The sequence below is a fragment of the Parus major genome, chromosome 3, assembly GCF_001522545.3.
Source record: "Parus major isolate Abel chromosome 3, Parus_major1.1, whole genome shotgun sequence".
Taxonomy (NCBI): domain Eukaryota; kingdom Metazoa; phylum Chordata; class Aves; order Passeriformes; family Paridae; genus Parus; species Parus major.
The window spans coordinates 51,311,683-51,328,767 of record NC_031770.1 but is presented as its reverse complement, the minus strand read 5'-3'; the positions used below and the strand labels follow the sequence as shown (position 1 = coordinate 51,328,767).

Genomic DNA, 17,085 nt, shown 5'->3' with positions numbered 1-17,085 from the left:
GCAAAATTATACAGCAGCTAATATTAGCACCAGTGGACATTACATTTTATGTTTTATTTAGACAGCACCTTTGATCTAAAGCACAAGGAAATGGTAAATGGGGAGCAAACAGAGAAAGAGAAGTGGTAAACAAACAAGGAAGTGGGAACAAGTTGTCAAGTGCTTACACAGAAAGGGATCAAAGAAGAACCATCAGGTGGTCATTAAAGTCTGTGCAAAAGCAGTGCTAAAACAAGTAAGAGAGAAAGACAAAATAAAAGTGCAGGATGAAGTTAGGAGAATGAACTGGAAAACATCCTCCTTGGAAAAAGATCTCTTTGTGGAGAACTGCATTACTCAGAACATAAAAAATGTTCTATTTGTTCCCAAAATTCATTAAGCAATTTCATTTTTCAACACTGCCTTTGGTTAGTAAAAGGCAAATCTTGTATTTCCAGAGAGAAATAATTCTCCTGTCTGGGAGGAATATTTGTAAACTGAATGTTTATATCTTAAACACTGTGTTTACATGAAGACATGAGCATTAAATACTGACAAGACAAGAAAAATACTGAATTTCTTAGGATATTGGAGTAAAAGAATCTGCCATTCTCCATTACTTTGCCTGCAAGTTATCAGCTGCAACTATCAGGGAGAAGTTGTCAATCAACTCTATTGCAAGGATGAAAGAGTAGATGGTACAGTTTAATTTTATTATGGAAATTGATTTGCATCTTTTATATGTCTTGATTGAAAACTTTTCAGGTAATGGCATTGAAGAATACTCATAAAACTGCCATGACTGTGGTAATAACTATTATTATGATCGAATTTAATAATAAAAAACCTGCCTGCAAGATGGGCAATATGAATAATTCATGTACACTGTTGCTTAAAATGTGATAGAGAGAAAAAGACTTGTAGGAAAATTCTTAATGTATCCAGACAGGGATGATAATTGGTTTTTGCAACTAAATGAGTACTTCATGTACAAGACAGAACTAACAAGGCAGGAGAAGAAATTTACACATTGGGGAGACAATTTCATTTATCTGGTTACAGCAGGATAAGTGGAATAAATGTTTTTCCTTAAAGGAATTGACAGAAAATGCATATCCTGATAATAATTAGTTTTGTTTACAACTAGAGAACAACAGAACAGGAGACACAATAGCATCTTTTCAATATGCAATAACATATGTAGCATATGCTCATGCAGGCCTTACTTATGCCATTAATCAACGACCTGCAAGCGCTGACCAGATCTCTTCCAGTGCTGCCTTTTAGTTGCAAGCATAAAAAACAGACCAGCATATGGAGAATTGTTTCACAGTTGCACTTTATTTAATTTTTTGTGATTCCTTTTAAGTATACAGTAATAGATAAGCTTCTGTTTCCTGCTTTTATTGCCTACCATCTGGTGGGAAAAGTGTGGAATAGCAGAAAACAGTGACAGGTGAATATTTTGGTAAAGGGTCTGAATTTCCCGTGAGTAAGAGTTCATCAAGGATAACAATTTGACCAACAGAAAGCTGTGCAAGAACTCGTCTCTTTACTCTTGTCCAAAGGCAATGATAAAATCTGAGAGTTGTCTTCTCACTTGTTGATATAAGTCGAATTTTTTATATACCACCTTCTCAAATTATTAAAACCAAATGAAACCAGTTTCCCCCTCCAAAATGCATAGGAAAAGCCATTTACAATAACATACCAAAACCAGTTAAGTAAACTGACAAAAAACTTGGGAATTTGATTTAGTCAAAATCCCTGTAAATACATTGTTCTTTACTCGTTTCTAGTTCCCTCTTACTTGAACCTGAGATCAATCCTCTCAGCTCTGGCTTGCCACCACAGTCTCTGATCAATGTTGATAAAACAAAATGACAATAAAGAAAGCTTTGAAAGCCACCGTGAGAATGGTGGGAAAACAAAAAAATGAAACAAAACAAAACTGTATTCTTTTGTAATTACTATGGCCTGTGCCTCTTTGTGTTTGTTTATGATGGATTACTTTCTATGGATATTAGATCTAAAGGGAGTTTCACTTGAGAAGCTACACAGTAATCTAGCTAAGAGGCCTCTCAATAAGTACTAAAATACAGTTGCTTATTTAATATATTTGTACTTGCTTTGCCAAGACTAAGATGTTGAATTGATAAAGCCTTCAGACCCCTTTTGTTAGCTAAAAAATCTGCCCCGTGACATAGTTTACAGGATGGACTGGAAAAATAATGTTCCCAAAACTGCACAGAAAGATATAGTTTGCATCTTGACTGTTCTTGTTCTTCCTGGCCATTTCTAAACGTAACCATGGGGAAGGAAATCTCGTGTTTCTGGATCACTAAAATAATCTGGACATTTTGCTGATTCTGCAGTAACACTCTTTTCACCTTTGTTAATTACACTGGAAAGATCAATATCAGAAAATGCCACAGTGACATATCAAAAGATTATAGGAAATCCTGTTTCACTTCATTAACACAGTTTCTAGAATTGCTGCTTCTGCATGTTATTGAGTTGTGGTGATATATTGGAAATCTTAGAAATGAAAGCAACATGGTCCCATAACTTCAGAGAGAAAATAGAACAAGGGAAAACAAGATTCTAGTCTTCTCATTGAGAAAAATAAACAGATAGTCTTTAGCCTTCACAACTGGAACTTTTAAGCAACTATTCATTAGCTTATTTGGGTGGGGGTGAAAAAAAAGAAAGAAAGAAATTAAAAACCAAGAAAAACCTTCCCACATATCACCTGATATGCGTTCAAAATAGTTCCAATACATTCAACAGAGACCAAAGAGAAATCTTATTTATATGAGCCTTAATATTTGACATTATAGAGAGAAATCAGAAAAAGTGAGCATTCAAATGTCATAGAGAAAAAGCTGATACATTTACCTAATTTAATCATTATGGTGAATAACAAGAGAATACATCTTCTGTGTTCTTTTTTTTAAAAAAAGAATAATAATTCTTGCAGCAAGAAGCTTTTATTCTGGCTAGTACATATTTATTTTTCATACCAAAGTATTGTGGAGGAAGACAAAGTTTTGATGAGACTTGTGAACACAGAATATTCCCTCTGACACCAGCAGTCGTACAGGTTGGTACTTGAGATCACATGTAGGAAATAGGTGACATGAAGAGACACAGCTTGTAACATCTTCAAGGTAGGGAATTATATCTAACTATGATAGTGAATGAAATGTCTGTAAATTAGCCATGTCCAAAGGACTTATAATGTTAAGAACCAAATTTGTACAGCCAATTCTGCAGATTTCATAAATATTTCAGAACAAAACAGGACACATTAGAGGCAGAAGGACATTAATTGGTCTCTATACAGATTTTGCACAACTTTTTAAGAGAAAACAGAAACATAATCCAGAAAATGACTTGTATAGTTTGTGAATCCATTATCTATTTTGGATGAACTTTCCCTTGTATAAGTACATTCATGTTCCACTTTGTGACCTAGACTAACTCCTCCTCTGTCTCTTGACATACATTCTTTAGTAATTTTCCCTTACAGTTAAAGTTTGACTTCTGTGAATAATGGGAAAGACAATTCTTAATGGGAAGGCACACTGGTTTCATGAGCACTATGAGAAAAAAATCTTCCAGGTCATGAGGTGTTATTGCCATACCAAGGGTTTGCAGGAAGGAAAAGTGATGGGCTGTCGCCCTGTCTCTTTTCAAAGGTTTAAAGATGAAATTCAGCTCATTGTTCAGTCCTTTGTTCTCAACTTTCAAACTTTTTTCTTAAGGGCAAGATGTTTTTTACAGAAGAAAGAGACGTGGATGTCAGCTCAGATGATATGCTGTATGACAGTTGTTCTTTGGCAGCAGGTTAATGGTCTCATTTCATGCCTCTGGATTCTTCCTACAGTTGAAGTTACTATACACACAGCTCCAGGCTGGGGAAAATAAAAAGAAGAAATTATTAAGTGAATATTTTTTCATTGAGAAATACTGCTCCTTTGCAACCAATATGTACTGCAAACTAATACAGAGCAGATGAACACAGGAAGAGAGGCTACAGTTTACTAATTTGCTAATTGATCAAGGGGGAGTAAGAGCTGAGCACTAGTCCTTGAGTTTAAAAAAGGAGTTTCAACTTCTGGCTGTTTGGAGAAGGCCTGGGGAAGAAATAAAGGGCTCAGCAGGAGTGAAAGAATTGTTTGCTTTCTCTCAAAGAGTCCAAAAGATCTTGTTTTTATTCCAGCTGAGACAAAAGTAAAACAAACCATATATAAATTTTCAACGTATCTCATAAAGTTGGTATTACATCAAACAAACTTTTAACTCTGAGATGATTGAAAGTGCAAAAAAAAAAAGGCAAAGCAAATGAGCATTGCAGTACAAAACTCTTGGGTGGGTCATTAAGTAAATGAACCTGAGACCTCTTCATGTCAAAAGCACCAGTCTTTACTGTCCAATTTAAAAACTCTTTCCTCTGTAAGATACTTCAGCTGATGAACCCTCTCCTCAATGTCAATAAGAATATGTTTATGTTACTCATGGACACATATAAAACACATGGGCGGTATGCTTTGAAGTGTCAATGCCTTCGATTTAATATGCTAATAATATGCTAATAATTTATGCATAAAACAGGTTGCATTGAAGGAAAAATCCACTATTGTCAGTTTCCATGACAACCAGTGTGCTAGCAGATTACACTGTCTCACATCAGATGGTTGCCAAGGTTGTGACCTATTTCTCAGTTTTAATCATTTCATTTGCAGAATTTGGAAATGCTACCTGGAAAAAAATTTATGAAGTACTGCTCATGGTTAAGGATAGTCCTTCAGTATAAAAGAACCTTGCATGCTAAATTAAGCACTAGGCTTAGAAACTGAAAAGGAAGCATAAAGTAATAATTCCAGGAGTGAAGAAAGGCATGGACAGTTGTGTGAACAGGCAGTGGGCTGGTGTACAGTATTTCAAGGTACTGTCAGTGGTAATGCACAGCTTATGTCAGCAGCAGTGACATCTTTCACGACACCAGGTTTCTCAGAGCCCACTCCAACCTGACCTTCAACAGCTGAGGGAATGGGGCACCCACCACTTCTCCAAGCAACCTGTTTCATTTACTCACCACCCTCATGGTAAAGAATCTTTTCCTAGCATATACTCTAAACCCACTCTATCAGTTTACCATTCCCGCTTGTCCTGTCACTCCATGCCCTTGCAAATAATCTCTCTCCACTTCCCTTATAAGCTCACTTCAGGTTTTCCAAGCTTTCTAGGCTGTGAGCACACATTGCTGGCTCTCATCCACCACCATCCCTAAGTCCTTGGCAGGGCTGCTCCATCTGTTCATCCCCTAGCCTGTGCTGGTACTGTGGGTTGCCATGACCCAGGTGCAGCACCTTGTACCTGGTCCTGTTAGGACATCATGAGATTCCCATGGGCCTATTTCTTGAGATTTTTCAGGTCCCTGTGGATGCCATCCCATCCTCCACGTGTCAGGTGCAACATTCAGCTTGGTGTCACCTGTAAACTTGCTGAGGATGCACTCCAACCCTTCATCTGTGTTATTAATGAAGATATTAAATAACACTGGCCACATAGAGACCCACCAGGGACACCATATCTCACTGATATCCATCCGGACTCTGGGCTGTGGGCCACTACTCTCTGGATGTGACTGTCCAATCAATTTCTTATCCATCTAACAGTCCAGCCATAAAAGTCTTCCCTCTTTAATTCTCAGAGAAGGATGTTGTTGTGGAGGACCATGTCAAAGGTTTTACAGTAGTCCAGGTAAACTATGCAGATAACCCTTCAATTCTCCACTGACATTGTTGTTCCATCACAGAAGGCCACTAGTTTGGTTAAATGATTAAAACTTCCAAAGATTTTTTTTTTTGTTTTAAAAAACGAGTGCACCAGAAAGCAAGTATTTTATAGGTTGTGTGCCAGAGTATAAAACAGATTAATTCTCCTGCAGTTACATGAAGTTATGTAAGGAGCCCTTTCAAACACCACCATCTGCTAGTGGACTAGATGATGCCATATTTTCTGCAGTGAACAAAGTTCACTACAATTGGAATAACTCACTCTGGTTAGTAGGTTTTTTGTTTGGTTTTTTTTTTTTCATACTTAACAAAGGTATCAAGTTGCCATTCTTAAATAAATAAGTTGCAATAGTACCTTCAGGGCAAACAAATGGTCCTCCACTACTTGCTCATTTTACACCGTGTCAGTGTAAAAAAATCCAGGAATGTAACAGTTTTGTCACCAGGATTCTTAGCTGACATTTTCTAGTTGACTGAAGAATTTGTCCTTTATTTTTCTCACCTATCAGGCTACAAGTTTAGAAGGCAATCACTGTCAATCCTGTTGGTGAGATCAATACCATAAGCCCCAGTTCCTGCTACTGAAGCCCTGCTTTCTATGGCCCATAAAACAAACAATCCTGCTGATTTAATCAGATGGGTCTAACCAAGTCAGCTGAGGTAAAATGGAAAACAGCTCAAGCCATTCTTTTTTTTCTTAGATTTGCTGAAATGTCTATCAAGTGATACAGTTATAATAACTGCAGCAGACCCGTATAACCTCAATAATCCACTGGAATTTGATTTTAGTTATCACAATATGATTAAAGGAATGCATTAGTCATAACTTGAATAAATTATCTCTTTTTACACCAGTATTTTTGGATCTGCTGTGTCATTCTTTTTGTTTTTCCTTCCTCCACTCCTCTCTTAGAAGCTGTCCTATTGTGGTAAAAGATTATCTTTGAATTTGAGGCTCTTTTCAGGTTTGTCATACCAATCTTTTTTTTTTTTTTTTGTAAGAGATGCAAATAGTATGCAAGATGAAACACTGCAAAACCTGTTTCATGATGTTCTATTTTTTCCTCCATTTCTTATTCTTGAACCTGTTTAGTTAATGACACACACATTTATAACTTGCCTTCTTTGGGAGAGGAATTAATTCTAATGAATAAATAGAATAATGAATGTTTCTGCTTCCTTCTGCCCCAGGCTGGTCAGCTAGTCCAAGCAAAAGGATTTACATAGAACTGTTGGCATAGATTTGAGTTATTTTTTAGATGCCTGGTTTATAAAGAGATGTATTCTATGTAAATACTTAGTGTTCAGCCTCTTCAGAAAACACTTATTACTGTAGAACACTCTTTTGTTCATACTAGAACATTCTTGTTCTTAGGAATTTTTGCAGAAAAGAAGTGAAGTCTTGTCTTTCTAAGGAATCAGGTAAAATCTCCTGTGGAGTACAGCCCTCTTTCCTTGATACTGTAACTACTTACTATTCATTGACCCACTTGAGAGAAGTTCAAGTATGGCATTAAGGGATGAGAGAGGAAATAACAAAATGGGAGGAGGAGAAAAGTATTTCTAGCAACATACAAGTATCATAGCTATTTTATTTCTACCTACCACTTACTATTTAGTAACATACTGGATAAAATAAGGTGTTCCTAGAGAGGCATAGCTTGTCCTAGGAACTAATGCCTATGACTTTCTGTCACTGTAGAATCATTTCAGCTGCTCACTGTGACTCAGCCCACATAACACTGGAAAAGGGGGCTCTCAGCAGGAGACAGAAGGGAGCAGACAAGCATAAAAAAGACAAATACCCAGGTCTTTTAGCAGCTGAACACTTGGGATACTACTTTGGTGACACATGAACACTTGGTATGTGGATCAGAAAAGCTGGAATTTTTTTACCACTTCTCATGGGTAACTGGGAGCTGAAGGCAGGATACTGCTATTTTTTCTCCTGCTGTTACAAGTACTGACACCTACTTGGCTCTACAAAAGAGAGTCAAATTTCAGTGGCCTTTTGCTAAGAAGCAGCGCTTTGAAAACCCCTTTCTCAAGTATCAAGCTGGCTATGGGATCTAGGAGCCAACTGGGGCTGGCAGGGTACCCTGGATGTAAAGTCTACACATTAATTCTTCTCCTTTGATTAGAATTTCCTGAATGCTGGGAGAGAAACCCAAACTGAGCCCAGTCTTAATGGACTAAGTCATGAGGCTCCCAATTCATTAAAACTGTACTCTTCAACATGCTTTGGTGGATCATTAGTACCTTGATGATTCTTTTTCCCATCCATATATATTTAACATGGTGAGCCTACTCTCAAAAAATTTCTAGTGGTAAGCCTATATGTTACTTTTTTAAATCAGTGTCTAACAGCTTTATAACAAAACCTCCCAACCCCCGAAAAAAAAACCACCATCGAAAAAACTTGAAATTTTACTTGCACCACCCATTCATATATTTCATTTATCCCATGATCTTCTAGTAGTATCTGGGGTTAGCAGTGATACATTAACGTGATACATTAAACTCCTAGTGTTTATTCCTTGCTTCAGCACACCGTGCCTCAAGTTACTAATTTGTGAAGAGGTGAAAAGCAAAGGCAGGCTGAGGAGGGAGAGACATATTGTGTGTACATGCTTCTTCTGCTCTATGGTGTTTTATCCACACAGCTATGTCAGTGAAGAGTGTGAAAAAACTCACATATTCTTTGCCAAAATAGCTGTGCCAGCCAAAAAACCCCATGTGGACACAGCTATGCTGACAAAGAAGAGCTTTATGGGCTGACCTCTGGGTGTTTGGAGAAGTTGCACAACTATGCAGGCAGAAAAACTCCTTCTGTCAACATTCTCTGCCTCTAAAGAAAAGGATCCTGCTGCCACAGCTAAAACAGTGAGGATAAATTTGCATAGTTATACCTGCAATGTAAGTCCTGTGTCTTGGGCAGTGGCGAGGAAACTTAACCTTGATAAAAGAAACACTTGTGACTATTTTAAACCTTTGTGGATACTTTAGCACTAGTCAAAATTTGCCTATCACAATCACAACATCTTTACATTCTAAAATGTAAAATTAATTCTACTTTATCATGTTGGCTTTTTTTTTTTCTCTGCTTTTTCTCTAGAGTATCTGTACTCCGCCAACATCTATCATTAGGAGCTGGTTTTCTAGGTCAGTGGCTTAATTTCTTGATTATCATTTATAATATGTCACATTTGCTAATTGCATGCTAAAGTTCTAAATTTTCCTAACAGTTACTGGAATTAATGAAATATTTAGGACTATTTTGATCCATGCCATTTTAGCAACAGGCTATACTACGAAAATTTACATATGTTTATGCCCTTTTAAAATGTATTTTAAAACTGCAGCAGAAAGAAGGTAAGTACTGGGAAACTGGCATTTTGCTGAATCTAAGTAATTTACAAGATACCAACAAGAGTATCCTAATAATTTTCTGTTGTTTTAAGGAGGCAGCTAAGTGAAAACCAAAGTGAAATCCTATCAGCAGGTTTTGTAAAGAGTAAGCAAATGACTCTTTTCACATAATTGTATTCAGATCACTTCATGTTACTCAATCTCCTCCATACTTGTTTTGCTATTTCATTTTATTCTTTTCTTTGTTCAAAATGATTTGTTAAATAGTCCTTCAGAAACCTAGCAAATATAGATATTTTTTTAGCCAGAAAGAATTTCCAACACTTCTATCTTCATTTTCCTTTCTTAACAGGGGAGTAACAAAATTATTTACTGCACTTTAAACTCTCATAGCAAGTGTTTTACTCCTACAAGTGATGGTGACATAGTAGGAAATCCATGTGCAACTCCCTTTCTCCCATGCTTACACACAAAATGAAAATGTAAAAAAGATTCAGCGTCTCTCCTAAAAACACTCAGTTTGGGACTGTGATTAGGACCAAGATTTTTCCACTTTCAAGATAGTGGTGGTTTATCTTCCCTGGATTTTCCATTACTTGTGTGCTTAATCAGTAAGAAACAGTTGGAGATCTCTGGGTTATATACACAAATATACACATATACACACACACACATATACACTTATGTTTATTCATGATAGTTGGGATTTAAGGATAAACCATTGCCTCCATGCTAATGCCAAAAGACAGTGTATATATATATATATATATATAAAACAACTCTCTCCTGAATAATTTTCTGATCAGAACATCTAAACTGTGCAAGCTTTCAGTCAGAGCCAGGCAGATCACTGTTTCTGCATTATGGGCCTCATTTTATCAGTAAGTAAGTTTCTTATCAGGGAATGGGATAGCAGTGGCTAGCTGAAAACAGTCACTGAAGATTGTGAAGCACTATTGTCACCAGGGAAGAATAAGTTTGGAAGACAGATGAGAGGACAATAAGAGCTTTATTTTCCTGATATTGGTCAAAGAGCAGCCAGAGGTCAAAGAAGCAGGTAAGGTTTTTTTCCAAAAATGCACACACATTTTGTTTGTTAAATCTTTCCTTTCTCTTAATTTTTGAGGTCTAACAAAATCCTGTTCTCCTGTCTCTGCACAGAGGAATGTGGAAGGAGGTCTGGCTGTGGGAAGACTCTTAAAGGTGTAAGGCTCTTTCCTTTAACAAAGCAAACAAGGCAGTTGAGATCCTTTGATATATCCATAGTGCCAACATCCTGCAGATGTCTCACTTCAGTCAATTAATCAGCCATTTCCCAGAGCATGGCAATTGTTTATGCAATCCACTTTGATATGTTTTATAGCATTTCCTTTAATCCTCCCCAACTTTTCATCCCTGGCAAAAGCTTTATGGTAACATAAACCGTAATTGTGCAGTAAAGAAAATCGCCTTATGTTGCAGTCTACAACTGTTTTATCACCGTCATCCTAACATACATAACCTACACTCAAACAGCTAAATATAGGCTGGGAAGCATGCTGCTTTAATAGCACATAAACTCAATGACTTCTTGACAAAGAACTTAACCTCTGTCAGGGACAGAGTCAGAACTATCTAGGGGACCTTTATCCTTCTCAGTCAATGACATTTATTGCCATTATAGCTGGCAGACATTTTTCTGAATAGAAAATTTTTCATAAAGGCAAAAAGGAAGACAAAAGCCCTTTATCCTCCCTGAGATTACTTTTTTTTTTTTTTTTTGGAAATCTAAAGCATTCTAAAAAAAGTTTATATTATTTAAAACAGCAGTATTTTTTTTTGTTGGCTTTCTATCTTTTTACCTAATGGAAACCAGAAATCAAAAAAGCTACAAGTGAAAACTTGCAAAAATATGAACAGTGTATAAGAAATAGATCCAAATATTTTTACATTTAAAAAGTAAAGTAAAAAAAGCTACTTTTAAAGTTTTAAAAGGAAGCTACTGACACTTCCTTTAATCTTTGTTGATATCAAAAATGCATTGGGATCTACCTTACCACAACTATTTTCTGGTCTGTTTTCAGGTACTGCCCCATGACATTCCAGATGACTATGGTAAAGAAGGGGTGTAGAGGGATGCTTGTTAGCATCCAGGCATCCTTTCCAATGTCTGCAAGCCCCCTCTGTAGCCTACCTTATAGAATAAACCTGAAGCAGAATTTCATGTTTTAAGTGTTGAAAACCACTGTGCTGAACTACAGCTGCCAAGAAATAAACTTTGGTCATAAACCTCAATCTCTTTCCTCACTCCTTTTTCTCCTTATACACTTGCTGGTACCACTAAAATCTAAGTCTGTGGAGTGATTCTCTAGGATTTATGAATAGTATTTTTATGCAAATTAATTTATGCAAATTAATTTGTGGGTTTGGTTTTGTTTATTTAGACTTCTCCCCCTCCCAAAAGACAAATGAGATAATTCCTCCCCAGCACTTGGCCATATAGTTTGATGATATATACCATCAGTAATTCTATTCTTTAACACTGCATAAATTTTTGCTATAGGTTTTTTTTCCCCCCTTTTTACTTTTGCCCTAGGTTAGAGAAGTGTTATGGATTAAATTTGGATCATTTCCAGTCTTCCAGTTGTGTCCCACACTATACCACAATGATCCTTAATTGGCAGTAAATAGAGAAAAAGCAGCCATCCTTATAAAGCAGCTGTTCTATGGTTCTATGGTATAACACTAGTGTGGAGGCTGTGCTAGGAATGTTCCAGGTCACAGTTAGCTTAAATGGAGGACTTTGTCATACTGGATGGATAAAAACTCCACTCTTAATTTGAGGGAACAAGATGGGTAGGAGTACCAGAAAGACAGTTTCTCCCTTGGACAGAAATGAGACCATTCTGTTCCGTGAACTTAGTTCCCTTTTCAAGGGACTTGATTCCTTTATGTCCTTTGCTGTGTTAATTGGATAAACCTTGATGATTAGAATACAGACCTTTATGCTGGCTTTGTAGCATTTCGTACTAGACACTTCTGGTATTGTTTTAGACACCAGTAAGAAGAGTGAAACAATGAGATTTGGACTTGCATACTTAAGTATATATTGTAGTGTTTAGTGCAGGAAGAGTTTGGTCTGTTTTTCCATTGGGAATGCTCTTATTTCTTGGTTAACGTGATCTGAGAGGGCTACCATTTCTCAAAGACAGGAAGTAAATTTAATTCACTTGATAATTCCTTTTTTTTATCAGTAGGCAGAACACAAGTTATCTCTGAATTCCATTTGAATAATACTGTTAAAAGACACAGAGAAAAAGGTATTCACCTCTTGTATATGGCTACAAATAGGCTGTGTGCTCCTTCAGTTCTCAAATATAGCAAACCTGGATAGCTTTTCAGAGTGAGCAACTGCAACCAGGTGGATGCAAATTCATTGCCCAACAACAAATTAGTTTGCCTAGGTATGATACATCTCCTTCCCCTTCCCATTATGCTAATTGAATATTCATCACATAACAAGTCCAGTTAATTAGCAGATTATTCATTTGCTGGACAAATAATGAACATCTTATTCTGAACAAAGAAGAGGGATAGGAAAGCCAGAGGGAGAGAAGAAAAAAGCCATACTTTTTTATAAGGTTATTATTTAAATTAGTTTTCTTTTAAATAAGAGGAGAAAAGGAATCACTATTGTCCCACAGAAACCAGCAGTAAGCCTCCCAGAATATCAGTGGGGCTGGATTTCAGTCCTCATATTTGAAAAAGAGTAGAATTTTACCATCACTTTAAAACAAAAAATAAACTTTGTGACATGTCAAAAATTTTTTTTGCATTTTCTTTAATTTATTATGCTGTTACTTCCTCAAGTTTATTCTCTGATTGCCTTTCATCATCATTCTTTAGTCTGTTTTCTAATGTTTAGACTGCAAAGACCTTTCACAAAGTAATTTTTTCCTTTTCTCTCTTTGTGAACAGTGCAGTCCTTGCCCATAATTCAGGCTCTTTCTTTTTTCAAGAATCAAAGTACATTCTTGTCATCACCAGCAAGAATGAAACACTTTATTGGTATAAATTGACATGTCTCCTTTAAGGAGAATGGAGCCAACCAAATTATCTTGATAATAAATATGCCTTAATGTTCAAATTTGTTTACTTAGATGTCAGTATTTTTGATTTTTTTTACTGGTTACTGTAAAATAACTTGTGTTTCTTGCTGAGGTACCTGTTATCCAGAAATTTACCAGACTGTTCAATCCAGACGAGGCAGAAAGCATCTCTGATATAATTCTGCTAATGCCAGTGGTCTTGTGCCAGATTTAATTGCATCCAGCATCTTTAAGCTGTGCCAAGAATAAATTCTCATTGAAAGCTCAGTGGTGAGAGGAAAACACTTCAGTTCTAGAAGAAGCTAGACCTGTATTGTTTGCAGCTACATGGGAGGAACCCTTTGTGGAAGGTTTTCTCACTTGATAGTTTATTATTAAACCACAACCAGTCAGCATCTGTCAGAATGGCTCCAGCATTGGCTAACTTCCATGACTGTGCTAAGTGAAGGTATTGGACCAAAAAAATTTATATACTTGGAGGAAATCTTTGACAAATTGAGGGATTGAAACAGGAAGGATTGAAGAGGAGAGAAAGGAAGGAGGAGGGAGCATGGGGAAAAAGGACAGAATAAAAGGGAAAAATTCAAGCTTCCAGTTAGGTGGATCCAGAAGTCTAGGGCAGGAGAAATTGGCAGGAAGTGTCTACTGCTTTGCCTTAACAAATGCTCCATTTTCAATTACATTGACCTGAGAACTTCCTGCTGTCCAACAAATGAGGTTGAATTACACTGAGTGTGTGGAAATAGCTGCATCAGCCTCTAAATTTATATTTTGCATCATTGATTACTTGTAGATTAGTACCTCAGTAAAAATTCATAGTGCTTTAGAGTTATATTAAACATTGTACTGAGTTTATAGAAAGAGAATGGACAGAAATGATATCTTTAAATGTGTGAAGGCTTAGTGGCAGTGCAAGATGACTCTGACAACCGCTCCAATATCACTGCTGCACTTGAATACAATAACTTCTAGATTAATTTATAGCATATATCAGATGCTGTGTCTTTTATTGATTATTTTTATTTTCAACTTCCCCTGCCATAGGCTGGGCAGATTAGCCCACTTCTCAGATTTCTTTCTGTCCTTGGCCTGAATTTATAGAAGTTCCTTGTTCTGGGCAATGTGCAGAACTGAAGCTGCAACTGAGAAATGGGACACATCATACCAAAACACCAAACACAGCTCAGCCTCATGCTAACTCCTGGGTTTGAGAGTTATTTTCTCTTTCCTTCTGCTTCATTCCCCGCTCTACCAACCTGTGTTAACTGGAGCAGCAGGAGTAGAAAATGAAATCACCTTTGCTATTTTTGTATATGAGATAAAGTAAAAAAAAAAAAGTGGAAGATTGTGCCTATTTATAAGGATAAGGGAAAAAAACCCTCAGACCATTAATTCAACATGAGAGTAAGATTATTTTCTACACTTATTCTTCCACCATGTCTCTAATTATTGAGCTTTTTTTTTTACCAATCATGGAGGAAGTCCAGATTAACTGGGTCAGATAGTTGCAGCCTTCTACATATGGACAGATAAATGCCATTCCTGAAGGGAAGTCTTAGTCAGGTGAGAATCTGTCCCTGAAGTTATCTCACACAGACATACTGTACTTCAAACTAAGTATAATTCTTTTATTGCCATTGAAATCCTAATACAGAAATAATTTTACAATTACAAAATTCAAAATTAATGTTTGTGCCAGACACAAAATTAGATTAAAGTCATAACCAGAAATGACTGTGAATTTAAAAACTAAAATATGTCTCAATGAGCTAATCACTTCCCTTAAAATTAATATTTTTCAAAGGTAAATGTCAGTTTTGACATATAATCCTGAAGTTCTGTAAGAAAATCAGTCTGTATGGCACTGCTCTCTGGCTTATCAACCACAGAAACTTCCAGAGTCTTGGCACAAAGTTCCAATTTAAAAAAAACCCAAAAATCTAAGCAAAATGTTTCTCTATATGTGACTTCTCTATTCTGTTCCATTCTTCAAAAATGTTTAATGAGATAACAGACAATTTTAATGAATGGGAAATATGGTTTGGGTGCTAATAATATGAAGTAATAGAAGAATTGATTTGTTCCCCTATAGACTTGAATATTTTTCTCCAGTAAAAAATAACGATTCCATAAATCAGAAAGTGTTCAGTTATTTATCTTTTCCATATTTAGTTCCTGTGGAAGGAAAGGAAAGTTACCCTGGCATGTCACAGCACACAAGATGGAAAATAAGCTTTAGAAAGCAGTTATAGTGCTAAAATTTTGTGCTATTATAGGAAGAAGATAAGATTAGTCTTACAACTTTATTTAAAACGGTATTTTAACTCCATGGGCAGATGCTGGATATGGCATATCAGAATATGCTTAACCTAGGGGTGATAGGTGGAAAAATAGGTTGAAAACTGTTTTCAGGACATTCTTTTTCACGATGCTAGTGGTGACCTTTGACATGCTCAGTTTACCCTCTTTGTCTCTAGCTCTGGTTTTGCCTAGATCAGGACATTACCAGCTAAATCCTGGCATGCCACATGCTGGAGCTGGAATAGGCAAATTACAGATGGCTCATAAAGGGAACAGGCAGTCATGGTGAATGGGTTCACTAGCCATGTAAACACGGTGTGTGCAGCTGACCTTCAGTGAAGAAGTCCCTGAACTGATGAGTGCTGCTTGCTGGCACAGTGCATCAGGGAATGAATTGTTCTGCACTGGCATTTTGTTTCCAAAAGCAGCTGCTCTGAGGTCCAGCCAGAGACAGGCTAGACAGGCATTTGCTTGTTTCTGCCTAGATCAGCAGGAGTGCACCACTAATGCTAAAATATAATATAAATTTTGTGAATCACTCAGTGGGGACTGATAACAACTTACTTCAAACTTGTAAATGTGTATCCACAGGGCCAAGCCTTCATTTATCATGCTGTTTCACCCCACCAAAATAAACTCCACATATATCAAAGATGCAAATGCAAGATGCAGATGCAAAGAAGCTCTTTGAGAAACATGAGGATGTTGCATGTTACAACCAGAAACAGAATGCCACTAATAACATGAGACAGAAACACTTCTTGGACAAACTCTTTACTTCAGTTTTAATCCACCACTCGGTCTGGCAAATTCCATGGGTTTCAGCATGTAGTTAAATCTCCTACATCAGTCTGCATCCAGAAGATGTAGGAGGTTAAACTAGTAAGATGCAAGCCTTACTGCACAATCTCATGTGCATTCTTGTTAAAGAGAATGAAGCCCAAATAGTTTGTTCTGTGTCAGAAAACAAAGCTTCATGGACTTTAATAAAGCAGTTAATATTTGTGGAGAATAAAGAAAACAAGGTAAGGTTAAAACAAGGTTACTGCATCTACCACACTAACAGTTTTGAATTCAACAGCCTTAGCAAAAAGGGAGTTTTCCAAAATAGAAAATACATGGTTTGAGTCCCAGCTGCAAACAGGAACTTGAGTCCATCTTACAGAGATTTTCTCTTTATGGGACTGTGGATATTTCTCAGGATCAGCCCAAAAATCCCACTCTGTAGTTAAGAAGCTTCTCCAACAGAAAGTATATTTTGGAACAGGAAATATTTTCAGGAAGTGGTATATACAATTAAAATATTCCTGATCACTCCTTTAATTAACTCTCACTTTTAGTTAGTGATCGTGAGTTGATCACGATCACTGTGGTCCTTTTTCCCCTCATTTTCTATGTGGGTTTTGCAAGCATAAAAGGGGTTCAGGACACTTGGAGATGGGAAAAGTGGGGTCAATTTAGGTACAGAAAGACTAAAAATGTAGTGAATAGCTTTCCTGTAGCAGGGGTAATAGCTACTGTGAGCAGGTGAAAGAAAGTCCCTG

The 17,085-nt window shown here is 36.8% G+C and overlaps 1 long non-coding RNA gene across 1 annotated transcript in view; it reads right to left on the bottom strand.

Annotated features, from left to right (window-relative positions):
- Positions 1–1,301: 1,301 nt before the first annotated feature.
- Positions 1,302–17,085, bottom strand: part of LOC107201133 — a 43,434-nt gene continuing 27,650 nt past the window's right edge. Inside the window, exon 2 of the long non-coding RNA XR_001520030.1 lies at positions 1,302–3,896. This is a non-coding gene — a long non-coding RNA (uncharacterized LOC107201133). The remainder of the gene's footprint in view (positions 3,897–17,085) is intronic.